A 20,073-nucleotide genomic window follows, 5' to 3' on the forward strand; every position below is an offset into this window, starting at 1 on the left:
TGATTTGTCTTCTAGATAATTCTCACCCATATTTTGATTAATGCTCATTAAGAAACCCCATTAAAAATATTAATTATTTTAATAAAATACAATTCAAGTGGAATTTCGCCAAACGGTTTCTGGGTTCTTTAGAACTCATGTGCTTTAGCCTCTCCACCAATTTTCAAGGCTAGAGCACTTCCAGTGCTACCAAAACTAACAACCATCACATCTCTTCTCAGAAATAACCTACCATCGCCCGAGGTAGTTTATTTCCATTTTGCACATAAATAATTTGAGTATTTGTTATTAATGAATTGAAGTTCAATTTTTGTTGTAGCTCTATGTTTTTGTTTAAGTATGTATTTCATTTCGTTCTTGCATAAATCTGGATCAGTTTCAAACCTATATACACATTTATTCCAAAATATTTTAAACAATACTGTCATCTTACTAGTACAATTATTGATGTAGGAGCATTCACCCAAGGGAAAATCATTGTAAATAGTAGACATAGGGAGTCATGTATTTTTAGGAAATAGTTTTCCTAAGTCTCAAGTTAATGTAATTTAGGCCTTTTAGTGATTTAATTAGATAAGAAAGGATGTGGACCATCGAGCTGAATAAAGGGACAAATCTGTTTTAAAACATAGAAAAATATGGAAGCGATAAATCTCTTGAAGACTTTATCTCCCACATATGTATGCATGTAGCGAGCTTTAGGGCTTTAGTTGAGTGATTCAAAGAAAAGATGTGATCAGATCCAATGTTTCCATATAAATATATGTGTGATGGACCTGCGCGTCGGATAGAAGAGATAAAGAGGCTAGATAGATAATAGAGTGTGGTTTTGAAGCCTACGGGCAGATTTGTAAATCAAAGGCCACTGTGAAGAGAAATCAGGCCGAGAGACAGAGTCCCATTTTGTAATTATGTGTGGACTTATATATATGTGCAGAGATTTAATTCCAAGTTGTATAATGCGTGATTGAGTGCATCAGAAAATTGCATATGTATATTTATGCAGGGAAAAGTGTTGTGAATGCACAGAGAGGAAGTAAACCAAGCGAGATCCCAATTGGAGAAGCAAGCAGTTTTATGGGATGACTTTGACAGAGAAATCACAGGGACAAGTTGAAGCGGGACTTAATCGCGCAGTAACAGAACGAAACAGTAAGGAACAAGAACCATTATCGAAATCCCGAAACCCATAAGAACTGAAGAAAATAGTGTAAAATCAAAGTAAATAGGTGGATAGAGGAAGCAAGTATTAACGCTCAGCAGTCGTCGGATCTAGAAGATCCACGGCTGAGATTAAATCGCAATCAAGCCTTGAGGAATTGTAATGAACGAGTGCGATTAATTGTGGATCGTTGGATTGTGGCCAGAACAACGGTCACGATTTAAGTCGCATATTGGAGGCGCAAGGGTTAGCGACGATGTTAGCGGGGTTGTGATATCGCCGATAGTGATGTATCAGCAATCGACGTTGGGATTTATCAGCGATCGGGCATCAGGAGGTTCGGAGATCGGAGGAGTGTCGTGGCAGAGAGCCAGCAATGAACTTGACCCGACGATATATAGATTCGGGTCTATATAATTTAAAATCTAGAATACATGGGCGGAGCAGAATTTTAATGAAATTCCTTTGTGTTCAATAAAGTGGTGTCCGAGTCTTTTAAGACTAAAACTTCTATATATATGTGTGTGTGTCCCGATAATTGCGGATCGGAAGAAAAGAGGTGATGGGGAATATATATGACCCACGAAGAGCCGATAGCGATTGCGATGAGGTTAAACCTCGGGGACTGTGCAGAGTCTGTACGGAAAGTTTAAAAGGTATGTTTTTGCGGGGTTTTCATTTGTGATTGAATTAGAAAGGAATTAGCGCCGATAGAAGGTTATATCCATTAAAACATATATAAACAATGTATTAAAGGGTTGATGAGTGGAGTTTAATTTCCGAAAGAAGATTTAAGGAGGAAGGCTTTAATGAAGTCTTATGTGGATATTATGAGAGGTTTTAAGTCCCGTTAGAAGGTGTAAAGCGGGGTGATTAGTTCCAATACAAAGGAACTGTGGTGAAAAGGGCCTTAGTGAGTTAATTGCCTGGGACAGTTGTGTTTATGCCTTGTTAAATACATACTGTGGGTATATGCTGAGTAACCCTGGCATTATTTTGCCGAGTATAGTTATATGTTGGGGGACCCGTGCATCAATTATTCAGACTTGTGATTAAAGGGAAAATTTTAGAATGTAAGTCCCTAGACAATCACAAAGTTCGAGATCACATTGATATGAGTTGTTAGTCCTTATATTTGATATTGTGTTTTTATGATCAATTGATGAGTTGTTAATGAGATCTAGATCTAGAATAGTCAAATTTATGTACTATAAATTCATATCTTTAGATCAATACAATGTGTTGATGATAGATTAAGCCTTTTCTGCCATATTATGTTTGTGCTTAATTCATAATAGGTTCATATTCCATCATCAACATGATGAGGTATTCTAACACTATACCAAACTTGTGATCAATTATTGTTCTACTTAATTATGACTTTGGAAAAAAATTAAGCTTGATAAAGTTGTTGAGTAGGGGGAATTCAAGATAAATATGTTGCAACCAAAAGGGGAAGAGGAAAATTAGGAGTCTTCAAAAGATGGACAAAGATACCAAAGATAATCTTTATTGGGAATAAAACATGGTAAATTTTAAATAATTAATTGACATCAAATTTGATAACAGAAGGAAGATGCTCATCTTTGAAGACAAAAGAAATAGCTAAATGGAATGAAAGTGCTACCAGTTGAGGAATAAATGGGTGGTTTTTATTGATACCAAAATTATTGCATGAGAAAGATACAACACTATAAAAAAATGGACATATGAAAATGCTTGTGGCGTTAGGTCCCTATGATACTAATGTATTCCCTTATTATAATTGTCATTGTAGCCCCTTTTTGTTATTTTTGTGCCCATGTTGTCCCAATATTGTTATTATTGTGCCTCATAGAAGCCCACTATTATTATTGTTATGACGGCTTTGATTATATTGTGAACCCTTAGACTCCAATATATAGAAAATAGGTTTTGTCATTTGAATCATCAAATAATTGTTCATTTATGTAATTTAAATGAGGTTCCCCCTTTGAAGAGGCTGATTTTGAAGTCGTTGATCTTTCTTTTCTTCTATTTTGTGAGTTAGTTGCATAACATTTGGTTTTAAAGCTTTGGATTATAGGGTTTCGCTACTTCAAACAGGTCACCCGTGGAATTTTCGCTGTAACTTTTTTTCTACGAAGATTGGGAAACTGAAATTAAAATTCGTTTGAGCCGAAATCTTGATGAACCTTGGGTCCGAATTTCAGATCTTGTATCGCTATATTTTTGGAGATATGATCCAAGGAAGTTAGGGTTTTGCAGGTTCCTGAATTACATCTCAAACATACGACCTTGGGAACATTGTCATATTTCTCTTTAAGCATCAGATTGAAATTTAATAAACAATTACAGAAAGAGGACGAACTGCATTTTTCTTTGTATTGTTTTCAGGGCCGAAGGTCGAAGTAGTAACACATGACACTTCGTACAAGTCGTTCTATTGAACCAATCTATAATACGGTCATCATGGGTGATTTGACATAACTCTTTCTTGGAGAATCCAATTTTGATCAGACTTATGGGGTTGGAAATAGAACACAGAGGGCTATTACAGGACGAAATTTCAAACCTTGGAGATCCTAAATTACAGAGATACAATAGATTCAATATCAATCTCCTACAAAGCGAAAAAATGTGTCGTCTTTTTAAAAATTTGCATAAGTTTGGTTTGAAAACTTAGTTTGAAGTGATTCAAAGGGCACATTGAAGCATAATAATTATTAATTGATGCCCCAAAGAAAGAAAATGGAAACACCTAGTAAACAACCTGAAATGTCTAGCATGAAACATGAAGAAGAGGAAGAAATGTAACATGATATATCAAAATTACGAGACCAAGTGCAACAAATTTCACTCTCACAAAAAGTAACATAAGTTAATATGGATGGTTTTAAAAAAAACATGGAAGCTAAGATGGATGGTTTAGAAGTAAACATTGAAGATTTGAAGAAATACATGGAAGGTTTGAAAGGAGGTTTGACAAAGTTGCTACAAGAAATGCTTCCTAATGACGAAAAGGTAGTAGAGGAAAATCATGATTGAGAACAAAAAAATGTTAATCATGATTTCATAGAATCTAACGTTGGATTGAAAACCCACCATGTTCCAAATATCGATATGGGGAAGTTTGATGGCAAGGATCTCGTAACATGGATACTACAGATGGAGCAATATTTCGATCTCCATAATGTGCAAAACACACAAAAGGTATGTATTGCAACTTTATATTTGGAATCCAATCAGTTTTTATGGTATCAATGGCTTTGTTCTCATAAACAAATTGTCACTTGGTCAATTTTTATGGAAAAAATGATAGCACATTATGATGATACAAAAAACAACACTTTCTTTAGCCAATTGATAAATCTCAAACAAAAGGGTGCAATGGTGGAGCACATTGAAGAGTTCCATAAATTGAATATAAGGGTAAAAAATATTCCAGAGGAGCATATGATTGATGTGTTCATAGGGACTTCAAAGGATAACATCCAACATGAGGTTAGCTTTTGGGAACCTGATTCATTGGAGAAAGAATTCAGGTTGACAAGAAAAATTGAAAGCAAAATTATAGCAACAAGGAAGCCTACCGCTCACAACTATAAATATGGAGGTGTTGTTGCCCCTAGCCTTCCGCAACCTACAAGGTTGACACCTCAACAATTGGAAGAAAAAAGAGAAAAAGGGCTTTGTTACAATTGTGATAACAAATACACTAAAGGTCATAAGTGTGCTGAGAAATTATTTTACATAGATTGTGAAGAGGAGGAAGAAAATGAACAAGAAACGTCAAAAGAAGAAGATATACACCATGAACCAACCCAAGAGAAAGAATAAATGAATCCGACCATATCTTGTAATGCATTGGCAGGAATTACCACTCCTCAATATCTCAAGATAAAATGACATATCAAGAAGAAAAGTGTAATAATGTTGATTGATTCGGGTAGCACACATAATTTTATTCAATGTAAGATAACCAAAGAATTGAATTTCTTTCTATATCCACCACCAAAGTGTCAAGTAATGGTTGCAAATGGAGAAACCATAAATTGCTCTGGAAAGTGCCATAATATCAAGTTATCCATGGGAGAATATGTATTGAATATTTCAATGCTTTCCATTCCAATGGGTGGTGCTAATGTTGTATTAGGAGTCTAATGAATACAATCTTTGGGTACGACAACTTTTAATTTTCAAGAACTTGAAATTTTTTGGGAAGGAAATGAAGTTGAATTAAGGGGTATCGCAGGGAAATTGAGAAAGATAATCAACTCTAACAGCATGACAAAGCTTCTAAAGAAAGAACAACGGGGCGTAATTGCACAATTATGTTCACTAGAGGTTTCCACATCAAAATCATCTATTTCTCGAGATCTCCAAAAAGTTTTGGACAATCATTCCTGTTAGCTTTGTTGGTGTTTGGCCCAAAAATGAATCCAAAACACTCCCAAAGTCTCCAAAGTTTTCTTAAAATCATGCAAATGGATTCAAATATGCTCCATAACACTCCCTAAGTCTTCAAAAGTGCTTAAGATCATCCAAAGATCGAAACAAGCGAGGGAGGAGAGCTCTTGGAAGGGCAGAAATGCACTATTGGGAGGCAAAAAATGCATTAAAACAATCAAAAAACCATTATCGCAGGCTTAAAACTGAGAAGGCACAATAGTCGTTAGATCTGGCCGATCAACGGCCCAAATCTAAGCGGCGAATCGCATCGACGGATCTGATCGACACAGACAGGCAGTGGCAATTGGTGTTGGACACCGCCGATCAGCGATCGCCGATGATCGGATCAGCAGGTCGCAATTGGCAAAGGCGAGTCGGCGGTTATCGACACAGACCAGGGGGAATGAGCAATTGCGATCGGCGATTAAACGTGGACCGTCGATTGCGCGCGCAGATCGACGACCCACATTACTTCGCTGGATCGCTATCGGCGATCACCATGGAGCGGGGCCTTTGCATATATGTGCGCAATGCGATAAGACCCGGACTCGATGTGTTTGGAAGCAAAATATATAATCTTTCAAATCTGCCAAAGCCCATTTTCAATGTATTTTTGTGTGTTTTCGTTGTTTAAACAAAATACAAAGGAACCTTGGGGCAGTGCGATAGTGATGAAACCCGGACCCGATGGGTTTCCGGAATGAAATTGTATATTATTTCAAGTCCGCGGAAGCCGTTTTTCCTGTTTTTTCAATGTTTTTCACGTATTTCCAAATATAAAGGGAATCATAGAACAGGCCTAGTGCGACATGCAACAACAACCCAAGGGCGGACCCGATAGATAATTAAACCATAATTGAGGACTTTTGAAGTCCAAAAGAAGCAGAATGGGTGGGATTTCTTATTATTACAATGTTTTCTATATACAACAAAAAAATTCATTATTAAGCATTTTCAAGAGATCACAGAGGCACGAATAGCCATTCCATCACCTAAAAGAGGCCGAAAGATAGAGACAAAAGGCTGGAGGTGGAAAGGCGATAGCATAGCACGATGCAGCCTACAACAAAAGTGATCAAGGAGCATAGACATCGCAACACATCCAAATCAACCAAAAACGATCATGGAACCACAACACAACACAGCCAGAACAAACAGAATGATTGTGGGGCATCTCTGGCACGAGAGAACTCACGGACAACGCAACAGACTATCCAAAATATCTGAATGCGGTTATTATTTTGTCAGAAGAAGAAACCTCCGAGCCATGCTTGCCTATTGAGGGAATCAATCAATTGAAGAGACAGAGGGATAGATTGAGACTTCTCGAGCCTCAGAAGGCTCGAGAGCATTGTAAGGAGCTATAAATATCTGAAAGTAAGATGTAATACAGGTTCAACTTCTGGAGATCGTTCCTCCTCTGTTCTTTCAAACTTCTCATCTTCATTCTAGCAATATAAGCTTCTTTTGTTGTTATATGTTCAATGTCCATTTTCTTTGTTGTTCTATGCTTGCACTTGAATAGGTTATTCAGGTTTTCTGTTGTGTCTAATGCCAGATAACTGTCATCTTATCTCTGCATTGATAAATTAGATTTGAAAGTCTCATTTACTTCCTGCAGCTGGCCATTCATATGTGTTTATGTATGCAATCTGTTGGTACAGTCATTATTCTCCATCTATCCATTGAATCTATAAATTATTGAGTATTAGTGGTATAAAGACTTGTATTGGTGAGAGTGTTCATGCATGTCTTGAGTGAGAATAGAGATGAAATGGTTATCTGACTTGATCCAAGCCATCATCCATTCCAATAGTTCTAAGAACAATATTGAAGATTATATGTTACTAGGCATCTTCGAGTTGCAACCTAGGAGAGTTTCCTAGAGTGATAACAATTCCAAGGTATTTGAGACTCCTAAAAGCCTCCCACTTATTCGTGATCATGATCATGTTATTCATTTGATTCCAAGAAGTGTTCCTCCAAACATCAAGCCTTACATGTATCCATATGCCCAAAAGAGTGAAATTGAACATATGGTTGCAGAAATGCTAGAGGCTAGTATAATTCAACCTAGTCAAAGTTATTTCTCTGCTCCAATAGTATTAGTGCACAAGAAGGATAGATGATGGAGCATGTGTCCGGATTATAGGGAGCTCAACAAGCTCACAATTAAAGATAAATTTCCCATTCCTATCATCGATGAATTATTGGATGAATTACATGAAGTAATTTACTTCACCGAGTTGGATCTTCATTCAGGATATCATCAAATCAAAATGAAGACATTCCAAAAACAACATTTAGAACTCATAAGGGTCATTATGAATTTTTGGTCACGCCTTTTGGCCTTACCAATGCACCTTCTATATTTCAAGGTTTGATGAATTCCATTTTCAAGCTCTTCCTTAGAAAATTTGTGTTAATATTTTTTGATGATATACTAATATACAACAAGTCTTCGAAGGATCATATTCAACATGTTGACAGGGTGCTCAAACTATTGGAGGAGAAACAATTGTATGCAAAAACCTCCAAATATTTCTTTGGAGTACAAGAGGTGGAATATCTGGGTCATATTGTATCTCATGACGGTGTTAAGGTAGACCCTAGCAAAATTAAGGCCACTAAGGAATGGAAAATCCCCACATCCATAAAGCATCTACGAGGATTTCTCGAGTTGACAGGGTATTATTGCAAATTTTTTAAGAATTATGGGAAAATAGCAGCACCTCTAACAACATTACTAAAGAAAGATGCATTTTCTTGGACTCCAGAAGCAACGAAGGCCTTTGAACATCTTAAAGAGGCAATGTGCCAAGCACCGGTCTTAGTTACGCTAGACTTCACAAAAACATTTATTGTGGAATGTGATGCCTCAGGAAATGGAATTGACGTTGTTTTAATGCAAGAAGAAAGACCCATTTCTTTCGAAAGTCATCCAATCAAAGGAAAGTATTTACACAAAGCTATTTATGAGAAGGAAATGTTGGAAATACTACACACACTTAAGAAATGGCAACCTTACCTAATGGGAAGACACTTCAAGGTAAAAACGAATCATGATAGTCTTAAATACTTTTTAGAACAAAGATTATTTTCAGAAGAGTAACAAAAATGGGTCACAAAGATGTTGGGTTATAACTTTGAAATGATCTACAAAAAAGGGAAGCAAAATGTTGTTGCAGATGCACTCTCAAGAAATGATGAGGATGTGGAAGCATTGCTTTGTGCAATTTCTATTATTTAACCAAACTGGATAAACAAAGCAAGGGATGAATGGAAGAATGACGAATAAGTGTGGGCACTCATTCAAAAGCTACAACAAGATCCCATTACATTTGATACATTTAGCTGGAAAAATGATTTGTTATGGTACAAAGATCGCTTATACCTCTGTAAGAATTCCCAACTCAAACAAAAGATTCTTTTGGAATGGCACACCTCTCCCTTAGGAGGACACTCATGATTTTTAAAAACTTACCACAGGTTTAAGAAGGATTTTTTTTGGGATGACCTTAAATCTGATATTCAAAAGTTTGTGGCGGAATGTTTGGTTTTCCAACAAAATAAAGTTCAGTCAATTAAGACCTCGGGTTTGTTACAACCTTTATCCATTCCAAGTCAACGTTGGGAGGATATTTCAATAGTTTTAATCACAGGTTTACCCAAGTCTGAAGGAAATAGTGTCATCATGGTGGTAGTTAATAGACTTACCAAGTATGCACACTTTTTGTGCATTAATCAATATGCAGTACAGTTGCTACTGCATTTATGGAAACAATTCAAAAGCTACATGGAAACCCAAAGATTATTGTAAGTGACAGAGATCCCATTTTCACTGGATAATTTTGGACAAAATTGTTTTCTTGTCTGGGTATTCAATTAGCTCATATCTCATCTTATCATCCTCAATTTGATGGGCAAACCAAGTTAGTGAACAAATGTTTGGAAGGATATCTGTGTTGCTTTGTCTCCGATAAATAGACATAATGGGTCAAGTGGTTGCCTCTCGCTGAATGGTGGTATACACTTCTTTCCATACTGCAACAAAAATGATCCCATTTATGGCACTTTACGGATATCATCCACCGTCCATCACATCATCTATAAAAGAAAATTCCAAGGTTCAAGCAGTGGAAGATCGCATCGAGCATCAACACCAAGTTCTCCAAATCTTAAATGATAACCTCACTTTGGCACAAAATAGAATGAAATAACAGGTAGATCAACATCGAAGCGAAATAAGTTTTGATGTATGTCACTGGATATTTCTATGACTACAACCATACAAACAAATGTCCCTCAAGCAAGCTAAGAAGAATAATAAATTATCACCAAAGTATTATGGTCTGTACAAGGTGTTACAAAAGATTGGTACTATGGCATACAAATTGGAGCTTCCTACATCTCCCCGAGTGCACCCAGTTTTCCATGTTTTATGTTTAAAGAAAGTTATAGGTGACAAGCTCCCAATTCAAACAATACCGCCAGAACTTGATGAGGAAGGAAAAATCATATTGAAACCTGACGCAGTCACAGAAACAAGAAATCAATAGCTACGAAATCAATCAATTTCAGAGTATCTCATCAAGTGGAAGAACTTACCCGTTGAAGATTCCACACGGGAGGATGAGAATTTATATAAACGCATCCAGAACTACTCAAGCGTTGAGGAAAACACTTTTTTGAAGGAGAGGGGCATGTTAAGTCCCTATAATACTAGTGTATTCCCTTATTATTATTGTCATTGTGTCCCCTTATCATTATTGTTGTGCCCATGTTGTCCTCATATTGTTATTATTGTGCCCCATAGAAGCTCACTATTATTATTGTTGTGCCCTTACATTATTATTGTTATGTCGGCTCTGATTATATTGTGACCCCTTAGACTCCTATATATAGAAAATAGATTTTGTCATTTGAATCATCAAACAATTGTTTATTTGTGTAATGTAAATGAGGTTGTCCCTTCAAAGAGGCTGATTTTGAAGTCGTTGATATCTCTTTTCTTCTATTTTGTGAGCTGATTGCATAACATGTGGACTGGTAAAAGTTGGAGACGTTGAATCATCAAAGAATTGTTCATTTGTGTAATGTAAAGGAGGTTGTCCCTTCGAAGAGGTTGATTTTGAAGTCGTTGATCTCTCTTTTCTTCTATTTTGTGAGCTAGTTGCATAACATGTGGACTGGTAAAATTTGGAGACATTATTGCAACAAGATCCTGTGATAACACCTATGGAGAAAGGGAGGACTTCTACTAATCACGAACACAAGTGAAACAATAATTCTAGAAACAAAGAGTCAATGTTGAGGATATTGTTTGCATATAACATTGCATACAAACATGGATTCAAAATCAATACATAAAAGGATTGATCCAATTAGGCAAAACCTTTCAGTGATCCTTATCTTGATCCTTATCCTTTCAAGAAGGATGAAAAATTTAATAGATTAGATGAGACTCATAATGCTTACAACAATGGATAGAGTGAATGCAAAAAATACACTCAGACAACAAGAGCATCATGGGAGGTTAGGATTCCCCAATTGATCAAGATGCACCAAATTTGAAGGCCTCTTCAATTGTAGTTGATACTGAAATTAAGTCACTTACTAGGAAGGATGACATGTCAACCTAAGGAAGCAAATTATAATGGAAATTTTGAAATTGTGTAGATGAAGCTAGGAGATTCATAATCGACCATTTCCATTGTACTGCAAAAAAAGGTTGAAGTTACTACTGGGAAGCATGGAAGTTTCTCCATGGAAGACATGATCGAAAAGTTGAGAGACATGCCTAAGTTGAGTTTCAAGTTGTCTACATTCAAACATAATTGAAGGATTATTGTAATGTGACACAGTTATTGATCAAGCAAAGTTAAACCTTCTTTCATTGATTTCTCTGTGACAATAGTTCAAAATGTTTCAATCACAACACAAGGTATAAGTCCGATTTTGATTTTGAGTTGAAGGATGATGGCTTGCCTTTAAATCTACTAGAATAGTTCTTAGAGGGTTCCAAAGAAGCTAATAGATCAAATGAACGCAAGCATTGAATGCAAAAAGAAGCATAGACTAGAGATTTCAGAGTTCATGGAAGTAATGAAGAAGTAAAAGGAGTTGGGCAAGAAGATAATAGAACAAATGAATGCAAAAGCTAAAGGAAAAAAGAAACATAGGCTAAAGTTTTTGGAGTTTATGGAAGCCATGAAGAAGCAAGAGGAGTTGGGCAAGGTGGATGAGTTATCCCAAGACTTGTAGACTCATCTGAAGTTTTATCTAAGCTATAGTATTCCCCATGTTATGCAAGTCATAACAAAATACAATTAAATATTTAGAATAGGAGATTCAACAATATATTTAGACGTCACAAAATCTATGACCTATTTAGAAAAAGACAATGAAATTTCCAATCAAAATAATTAAAGAGCTTCGAGCATGTGTTGAATTGCACGACAAGGCAAAGAACAATCAAAGTTTGGCATCCCCTCCCAACACCCAAGAGACAAGACAAGTAGTCACTAAACAAGGCATTTGAATTCGAGATTTCAAAATACCATTTCATAATAATCTCAAGGGAAGATCTCTAGGGGAGAGCTAGAATTATATAAGCACATGAACCGTGCAATAATTAAAATGCAACAGAATAAAAGAAACATGGATTAACAAATTTCTTAGTAGCCTTTTCCTATTTTTCTGTTTTTAGAGTTAATCATAAATACACACAAAGCCTGCAATTTCATATATTTGGATAACCATTTTTTTTACAAGTTCGGCATTAGTGAGACTACATCATGGTCATGTCCAAGAATAACACCCAAATAGGGTGGGGAATGGAATCGATGACTTAACATCCAGGGGTGCCTTAATAGTGCACTCGATCACTGTCTATCCAAGACCCTGTGGACATTTGGATAACCAAAAATTAAAAATAACATAAATTCATAGACTCAAAAGCAAACACATAATACTTATCTTTTAATGGAAGATAGTCCAAAAAAATGGCTATATATGAGCAACTTTCCACCCATCCATAGGCATCCAGTGCAAAGACCACAACCAAGAGGCCACTAAGGCAAAGGAACCAAACTCCAAGCTTCTAGCTCACTCAACATAACACATTTACTCGTGCTTAACCAATTTACTCATCATAGAGCACTCCATGAATCTCATCTAGCCATCAAATAACCTTGGCACTCTCTTCCATTGTCCCACACAACACAAAAAAGATCTTCCCTTTCTTTGCTAAACATTCTCTCAAGGATATTCCTCCCTTCCAATCCTATTTAGTGTAAAAAAAAAATAGTCCAATATGTTGAATGCCTTCTAGTAATAACCTGGAAGAAAAATTTGGCTCTCAAGCTTTCAAAGAGCAACAAATACACACTAGGTGAAGGATTTCTCACTTGTCTATCCCTTGTGCTCTCCAACAACCATTTATTTCTCATCCAAGCTTTGCAATTTCCTCTTCACAGTGTTGACTTGGTCAATTTCTAAATTGGTTGATAGTTAGCAATGGAGAACATTGCATGAGAAGTCTAGAACATGAACATACAAGTGAATGAACAGATTGAAAAAATGACAATTGAGCAAGTTGAGGGAAATGATTGTTGGCATTCCTCTTGATAGGAGAAATGAGGTAACCTTTCACTTATACATAATGATTGTACTCAATCCATGCTTCAATAACTATGTGATAAGACTTCCCCACCAACCTCTACATGCATTCAACAATTGGGTTTCTAGGTGAATGGAGACAGATAGCTTTATTTAAGTCACGCGATGGGAAAGGGACAAGTTTGTAGGTTGGCATTTGGCAATAGAGAATTTACTTTCCCATAAAACCCTTTCCTCTTCCCCTTCTGTGGAATCTTTACCATGCTCCTTGTAGTCATGTTGGACCATTATATATTATATTTCAACATTAACATCTACATAGCTTGAATTCAATGTGGCAATCCTGCCACATACTCAATAAAATTATATTTACATCTTTTACATGCCTAACCATTCACTAGTTGGGTCTTGGCATTGACCTCTATACTAAGAATCTATACTAGCATAGTTACAACATTTAAAATGGGGTCATTTATTGAAGCTCACACAACTTGACTCTCATCATGAAAATCATGCATTTACAATTTATACACAACTTAATCTAATACTTTCCAGGGCCAAAACTAGGTTATTACACAGACCTATTACAGAGTAATGATAGAGCAGATCAATAATTAAATCAATGCAGAAAAATAAGTGATTCTTCAGTTGAAGCCAACTAAAGACTACTCATTGAAATTTGAAGCCACTGCCATGTTTGTTTTAGGTTGCAATTAAGGTGATGGTATAGGTTTCAACTTGGTAATAGTCAAACGAGCCAATATTGGAATGCATCTCAGTTGAGGTATAGTTTTCCAATTGCAACCCAGTGAAGTTTTGGAGATGTCACTCTAGTTCTGCAATTTTTCCAATAGCTGGTCTCAAGGGCCAAACATGTTATTCAAAGAAATGGTTATGTTTACAACAACAATGGGCCAGAGTATGTAGTAAGGTGCTTGGAACAATGAATTTGTAACATAAGCTAGCAAAATGAAGATTGAAAAGCTCTACAGACTACAACTTGCAAGCTATGACTTAGATATGACAGCCCATAGATATGCGGATGAAGGATTGCAATCCAGGGATTTCGTTGACAGTGATAGAGCATTTTGTATGTGATTACCAAGTTGCAACTGAATAAATTTCATGTAATGTAATTGATATGTAATATTGAGTGACATCTGCGATTATGGTGGAGATGTTGTGGGATCGAGGTTGCACCATTGACTCATGTTTAACGTATGTATTATATTTTGTGAAAGTTATGAACTGAACTCTGAAAGTAATAAAAAGATCAATATCAATTCCCTTCTCATTCTTTTTGCGTGTATGATGAGAACTTCTGTCTATATGATGTATGATAGAGTTGTATTTTTTTTTTTTTTTGACAATATCTTTCTGTTAACCATGAATCAGGAATGTAATGTGACCCACTTGTGCATCTCGGGCAAGGACCCTCTCTGAATAGATGTTTTGTCAGTGTTTAAAAATAAATCTAAAGTACATTTCATTGACATGTAATCGTAGAATGAAATTTTAGCCAGCATAGTCCTGACATTTTTTATTGCAAATGTCTTTAATGCCATGCCCCATGTTTCTATTTACTAAATACACACCAAAGGAGCTTTAGATCACACCAATCATCTGCACTGTGTTTTTCCTTCATAAAAATTATTTGTGTAACAGCCTGTCTTTCTTAAGGATGAAATGTGTAATTTGTATTCTTTGCAAGTGTAGTGCCTCACAAAAGTAATAAATGTTTTACGTTGATAAGAAGCTAGCGTTAATTTGCATTTAAACTTATATTCACTGTGAGTGACTTTCAATGGTCCATTGAAGTTTTAAATGGAGAGAATTGGTTGTGTCATCTCTCCTTAACTGAAATAAGTCTGGGTGTCAAGTTATTTCCCAACCACACCTCCGGGTGGACCAAAACAATCCACACTGGAGATCCCACAAATACAATAAATCCCCCATCCACAATTTGGAAAGGTCTTTATTTCATTTAAGAATGACAATGCTTTTTTTTGGTAAGCAAGCATTCTACATTATATTAACAGAGCAAAACTTACATAGTGTACAGTCTTGATAGCCATCTCTGCCTCAGAGCGATGAAATTAGAGTGTGAGGTCAAAATTTCTCTGCCCCTGGAAGGGGAAACCAGAGTCTAAGTTTTTCAGACCGTTTAACATTGGAAACATATTGCCATTCAACCAAAAATGGAGAACTGAGCCTCGCGGCGCCATGTCTATTGGCTGTAAATCAAAGATAGTAGAAAACAAAATTGTAGCTGGGAGCGCCATTGCTCCAGACCAGGTGCACTTAGGCCAAGCTGGAAAAAAGCGGAAAAAACAGGGTTGCTCTGATTTCCTAGGAGGCAAATTAAAATGATGATTACCAACCTGCTGCTTGCCATGGTCTCTGGAGGTTAGCGCATGCCACACTGGAGCCGCACCGAAGCAGTGCTGGTGACTCCGTGAACCTGGGCACTTCCTTGAGCTTGCACATTGCTTTAAGAATGACAATGACAATGTTACATTATAGGTAACAACATAATTACAGCAATGACAAAACATTGCAATGTGGTGACACACTTGGATCAACTACTGCGAGCCAAATCCTGCGAACACCTATCCGAACATAAATTTATAGACAGCTGAAACTTACCACAGGAATTAATTTAGTTGTAGTAAACAAATCCACAAAGATGCAGTTGTGCATATTACTTCAAAATGTTGAGACATATGGAAGGAACATGTCATTCAAATACCAAAAGAGAGCAAACAAATGAGTAGGTTCATTAAATCAAAACCACCCCAAATTACTAAAAAAAAAGCCAGAACAAAAACAATTGGTTCAATTCGTGCTATTTTTAATCTTACATTCTCCAACTAATCATAATGATCTCAGTCTGGGTTCTGAATGAGGTCCCACAGATTCCATTGTAAAGCTCTTTAATCTAATCAGATGGACAAACTCTAACCATAATACATAATTTGACCAAGTTACTATATCCGAACTAGAACTAAACACAAAATATGTAAGGAAACGGTTAAAAGATCATAAACACAAACATAATAAACCCTTAATACAATTGTTGATTTTTTTCCAGAGAGAAAGATGTTTTATTCTTTATTCTTTAGGAGGAATATTCATGTTTCAGTACTTCAGGGACTACTCAAACACAACAAAGCTAAAAACAATTACAACAAAACTTATGATGTCACTTACGAGAATTGAACTGGGTGGGGAGGATAATGATCACTCCTTCCAACCACCCCAAACAAACCTAATTGACAAAAAAATCCTAATACAATAGCTTGTTGCTAACTTGTAATAATTGTCTACACACAACATCCAAAGCAAATATGGTTCAAACTGATCACAAATCTATGATATAGAACTTCTTTGTAATGAGGAAATAACGGCGACTTTGATTAAGATTAAAATAAAACAGTTTAAGTAGAAAAATTTGAGAATCACCTAGCATTAAAGGAATCCAGATGGTCATAAAGGCTGTAGAACTATGTTAGGGTTATAGATTATTATGCGACCATGCCCAAGGTTCTGACTGCCTTTCCTCTTATTACTCTTTTTTTCTCGTTTTCATGTTTTGATGGTGACTCTTACACTTAACTACTGCAGATAGATATATCCTCGAGGCATTTGCGTATATTCATACTATGACATGTCTCCCAGGCATCAGAGAATTTGCACAATATCTGACTCATGTCAGATGTTTCATAATGCATTTTATTCATCTGATCTCAACTTCAAACGAAAATGGTAAACCATTTATAAAAAATATTATATCAATCAGGTAATAATGGACAGAAATGTATAAATGAACTGTAACTACAATTTAAATTCCTGCTTTGTATTGCATGTTGATCTCACTCTCTTATCGTTCGTCTTAGTCTTAAGTGAAGCTACTACACAACAAGTATAAGGAGAATAAACAAAGAAATCTGCCCAAATACAAAAACAAACAGTCTATGCCCAAATTAAAACGAATGGCTGCTTTTATAACAACAACAGTAGATTTAGATGCGTCATGGAATGCATACCATAAACTATTTACCAACACCTCCTACAAATCTAATAATTCCAATCCAACCAATAGAACAAATCAAGTGGACGCAATTGATTAGAAATGATAAGGTCCCGAGGCTTTACAGAGTACCTCTTAAGGTCAGCACCTGGCAAACATTGGTGTTGTTGGCAATTAGAATCGACCTGATCTCTGGTTAGAAATGCATTGACAGCAAACCCACTTGATGTATTCTGATCCTTGTCAGAACCGTTGTCCACTCTCAGAGATCTAATTTCTAGGGCATCTGCTCTGAACGATGTAATTTCCAGGGTAGCCAACTTTTTTTCCTCTGGCTTTCATATCTTTAGACTAGAAAGATTTGATCAGCAACTTAGCAGTCACCATGGCCTACATTCCATAATACAATTTATGTGAACAAAACCTCTAAACCCATTTTTTTTAGATTTGAATGGATTTTGAACAAATGTAACCCATATTTGAGAACATATCTACCATATGCTTTTTTTAGCTTCGCAAATACTTTTCATGGAAACATAGTTTCCAATACCCCACTTCACCCAAACCAGACTTTGCAATTGCCCTTTTTACTACTAGAGATTTAGAAAAACCATCACAGAAACACACTGAAATTTAGAGAAACCATCACTTTGAACCAGGACGTGATTTAGAGAAACCATCCACTGCAAACCAGAATGTTAGTACAAAGTTGACTAATAGCTCTGTCAACCTTGGCACTATTAAGAAGGTTTTTTAAGCCTTCAATGATCTGTCATCCGATCTGAGCGAGGTACTTTTCCAGGGCTTCCGAAGCCATTACTCTGACTCCTTTGGACCCTTTATCTTTCACACTCACAGATCTGATCAACAGCTTTGTCCAATCAACTTGTCTTGCAATCTAGAATAGACTGCATCTCAAGCTGCTTTCACAGATCTCTGCAGATCTTAAAAGAAGGCATTGTAGTAGGATGGGTTCAATATCTCTAGATCGAGTCTTCCTTTTTACAGAACTGTTAAAAAAACGGTCAGATCGCTGAAATATTAGAAAACCTGTTACCGTTGCTCTTATCCTGAGTTGTGCTAAAAGGAAGACTACTTAGCCGCACCAACCAGATTACAAATCAACATCTGCGTTGTGTATTGGCTTCCCTCCCAATCTATGAATACACCGCCTGTGAGCAAACTTGCAGTGAAAACTGCTAAATTTCCTATACATGTGATTCCTAAATCGGGAGGTAAATTAACGGAATCTGTTACTGTTTCCTGTAACTCAAATAGCGATGCTAAATAGCCATTTCAACCATTCAACCAACATTATCATCAACAATGGCTTCATGTATTGGCCTCCCTGCCACTTCTTGAATATACCCATTTCAAAATGCAATCGAAGGGAGGAGTTCTTCCAGGCTGATAAACAGGCTACTTCCATACTGTACTTGCCAGGGTTTCACAACAAAGTTGCAGAGATCATGGTAGCGCTCCAAACATGACTAGAGTTTTCCTTTTTAACCACATTGCTTGATAAAACCCAGATGTCTGAGATAAATGCAAATGAATGTTTGAGAGAAATCATGCTGCTACATATGAAAGGTAAACAGGAAGTGGTGGAAACTTTTCTGGAATGAATGGAGGTGGATGGAAAGGTGAAGAAATATGAATAGGAGTAGAGCAACCCGAACTCGAGATTTTTCCTGGAAAGATCAGTAGACGGGATAGTTGACCCAGAAATGAAGATATTTTCCTTGAAAATATAATAAAGTAGATGGAATATAAGTATGGATGTTATGGTAAGAAAGGATATGTATAAGGATAAATGCTTGACATTTTAAATGCATATGAGCATTCATTTCACATAAAAATGTAATTGTTTATTTAGTTTCGGAATTTAAATTATATTAATTAAATTAAAGAGATAATAAATTTAAATTCTTGTTCTTTAAATTTTATATAAATATTTTATTTTATTTTCATTTTTTAATTTTATATAATATTTTTTCTATTATTTAAATTTTATAAATAAATATGAAATTTGACACACAATTTTTATAAATAAAAATTGAATTTGATACACATGTCTGGGATAATGAATCGCTAAGTAATTAAAATTATTAATCTATTTTATTTATTTTTATTAAATTTATTTAATGGTAAAATTGGTTATAATTTGTAAATTTAGGATTGTTTGAGTTCTTTTTATTTTAACTTATTATTACTTAAAAATTTTAATTTTATGTATTTGATGTTATTAATTTTTTTCTCATTGTTAATTTTTTTTATAATTATTTTTGTAAATTGTAAAAATTGTGATTAACTTGTAAATTTAAGATAGTTTTGATTACTTTTATCTTAATTGCTTACTCTTTACGATCTAATTCGTTTTCTTGTTTTCATGCTACTTGAAATAACTTATAACTTTCATTATTACAAAATGCTTTTAGATCTTGGGCTATTAACATATTTTTTAAATTTGAGGGAAGAAGAGTTCTCTTAACCAATCAAAATTATTATTTATTTTATTTAAATATTTTTAAAGATGCTAAGCATTTAAAAAAGGCATTGATAATGATCATCACCATTGTCCTTTAACATAAATAATAAGGTAATTATCATAAATAAATTGAATTAGAATATATATTTTTAAAGATGTAATTTCTATGTTTGAATGCGGTGGAATAAAAGTACCAAATAAACTTATTGAACTAGTTCAAATAGCTAAGTATTTTGAATTGAAATTGACTAACTCTTATATATACATTTTGGAGTATTTCGTTGCTATTGATAAAAAAATTTGGTCAAATCTTGATTTTTGTTGTTTAAAATGGGTTTTTGA

This window comes from Pinus tabuliformis, chromosome 6, assembly GCF_031772625.1.
Source record: "Pinus tabuliformis cultivar Carrire ecotype Pingquan chromosome 6, CPIR1, whole genome shotgun sequence".
NCBI classification, from domain to species: Eukaryota; Viridiplantae; Streptophyta; class Pinopsida; order Pinales; family Pinaceae; genus Pinus; species Pinus tabuliformis.